The sequence below is a fragment of the Anabrus simplex genome, chromosome 3 (genome assembly GCF_040414725.1).
Source record: "Anabrus simplex isolate iqAnaSimp1 chromosome 3, ASM4041472v1, whole genome shotgun sequence".
NCBI lineage: Eukaryota > Metazoa > Arthropoda > Insecta > Orthoptera > Tettigoniidae > Anabrus > Anabrus simplex.
Window position 1 is genome coordinate 458,732,360 of NC_090267.1, and position 2,966 is coordinate 458,735,325.

Here is a 2,966-nt window from a genome sequence, read left to right on the forward strand (position 1 = left end):
CTTCCATACTTTACATCACTGCCTGCACAGTTGCTATGATTACCCTTCCGGTGGTGGTGGTGATTATTGTCCTTCTTTTGCTCGTGGCTTTACGTCGCACCAACACAGATAGGTCTTATAGCGACGATCGGATAGGAAAGGCCTAGGATTGGCGGCCGTGGCCTTAATTAAGGTACAGCCCCAGCATTTGCCTGGTGTGAAAATGGGAAGCCAAGGAAAACCATCTTCAGGGCTGCCTGGTGTGAAAATGGGAAGCCAAGGAAAACCATCTTCAGGGCTGCCGACAGCAGGATTCGAACCCACTATCTCCCGGTTGCAAGCTCACAGCCGCGAGCCCCTAACCGCACGGCCAACTCGCCCGGTGATTATTGTTTTAAGAGGAAGTACAACTAGGCAACTTTCCTCTATATAACACTAATCAGAGAGAAAGAATGGAAGGGATCCAACACTTCGAAAAATGAAGATATCGGCCAAAGGAAGACAAGGACCACGAAAGGCGTGAAAATGAAAGACTCACTAGCCCTCGGAAACCTAATAGTGTCGGGGTCGGAAAAGAACAAGAGTTGACCAAGGAAGGTCGGATAGGATAGATGAAAGTGAGTAGCTTGGTACAAGGAAGTGGAAGCAATCACAGGACTCAGCTAAGGGCTTTGTGATTGCCAATCCAGAGCCCCTGGGGCCCCTTTCAGTCACCTCTTACGACAGGAAGGGGACACCGTGGTTGTTATTCTACCGCCCCCACCCACACGGGGGGAAAAAGGAATTGAGCCAGCGGAACATGGTGTTCCCAAGCGGTCATCCATCCAAGTACTGACCACGCCCAATGTTGCTTAACTGCCGTGATCGGACGAGAACCGGTTTACTCAACATGTATGGCTGTTGGCTTACCCTTCCGTGACACATTTTGTCACGTCACGTATCACAAATTTCCGGATGCCCCCAGCCATAACACATATTTATGTCAAAAATAAAAACAAAAAGCCAATGCTGAATATGTCTGTCCCGAAGCTACAAATTATCAGCAATGACCAGTAATGTGAGGTCTCCAACTGCACATAAACCATTCATGAGAGAATGTAAAATAATCTATAGTTATAAGTTGTATCTCCAACTTAATGGATGCTGTCATTAAAATGATATAAAGACCTGCCATATGTTACATTTAGGAGCCGTGGTGTGTAATTCTCAGGACCTATTTCATTGGGAGTGATAAATTATGTACTTAACCCTTTGTTATCCCTTTCTCTTCCTCTCACAACAGTTCATATAGGCCTACAATAATTTCATAACATTAGTATGAATTAACGCTAAACATTAGCATTTTCTGTTTCAAAGGTTGTGATCAATCAAAAACTGCAGATAAGGTTAGGCATGTTTAAGACAGAACCTCTATAATATACCATAACAAATAAATGACATCTCGTCCGGAATTTAACAAAAATTGCATTAACATTCTCAGCGGTACTGTCACATAGTCTAAATAAAGCACGCTTTACTCAATTATTAAAATTAATAATGTAAAAAGCATTTAAGCTCTTTAAGACTTTCGGCTCTTTCAATCGTGAAATTACCAGTGTTTCCCCCCAAGTCTAGCAGTGACCGTGCATTTGTATAAATGCCTGTCTTTGGCGTATATAAAAAAATAAGGTTCGTAGAAGGAAACCATAATTTAATTGCCCTACATAGGAGGCTTGCAGTGGTGTCTCAGCGGCGCACTACCGCCAGCGTCTTGGAAAGGTGTAGCATGCCAACTGATGAGCCCATTGCTACATTGGGTCGAAACGCTGGCAATTTCACGATTCAAAAAGCGTAAAGTCTTAAAGAGCTTAAATGTTTTTAACATTTGCAATTGATGAAATTAAATTATGGTTTCCTTCTAGGAACCTTATTTTTAATAATCATGTCATTGGCTGTACGTCCCACTAACTACTTTTACGGTTTTTGGAGACACCGAGGTGCCGGAATTTAGCCCCGCAGAAGTTCTTTTATGTGCCAGTAAATCTACCGACGGGAGGCTGACGTATTTGAGCACCTTCAAATACCACCGGACTGAGCCAGGATCGAACCTGCCAAGGTGGGGACAGAAGGCCAGCGCCTCAACTATCTGAGGCACTCCACCCGGCTTTCATTCAACTGATGTTTGTTTTTGACGTAAATATATAATATTATGAATGGCAGTCATCTGAAAATTACGTCACGAAATTAGCAATACAAATTAAGTGACGCGATGTTACCTAGCAACCGTGCATGCTGTGATGTGAAGTACTCATAGATGGCCATGAGTGAGAGACATGCATAAGGCTGTTTTATCAAAGAGGCTTCATCTCATCATACTCTATAGCAGGGGTTTCCAATTTGTAAGGGCTCGAGGGCCATATTCGAAGCCTTAGTCATGTTCGCGGGCCGCACTTGAATAATAGGCCAATTTTCGTAAAATCCTGCATATAGTAGGCCTACCATTACGAAATAATATGCATATTTCAATTCAAATAAAGATTTGATTTTTTTAATTACTTAGGTAAAACATTACTTTACAATTGCATAAAAGAGTGAAATTTGGAGCCAGTCTGAGTGGCTCAGATGGGAGGTTCGATGTTAGATCGTTCCGAAGGTGCTGAAATACCTCAGCCTCTTGTCGGTAGATTTACTGGCACGTAAAAGAACTCCTGCGCGACAAAATTCCGGGACATCGGCGTCTCCGAAAACCATCAAAATTAGTTATTGGGACGTAAAAACTAATAATTATTTGAAATTTGGATTTTAAATGTTTATAAATCAAAAATAATCTATTCAGATCAAGTGAATATTTACAAACGACGAAAACAAGGTTCACACTTTGATCTATAACGGGTATAAAATTCAATACATTTTTGAACGACCAACAAAATATTCTTTTGTAACTATTCTTCACATTATTAATTAAAATGCTCTGGCGAGCCGCATTATATGGCTTTGCGGGCCCCATG

General features: G+C 41.8%; 1 pseudogene; it reads right to left on the minus strand.

Annotated features, from left to right (window-relative positions):
- Positions 1-766: 766 nt before the first annotated feature.
- LOC136867579 (5S ribosomal RNA) lies at positions 767-884 on the minus strand (annotated as a pseudogene).
- Positions 885-2,966: the final 2,082 nt, after the last annotated feature.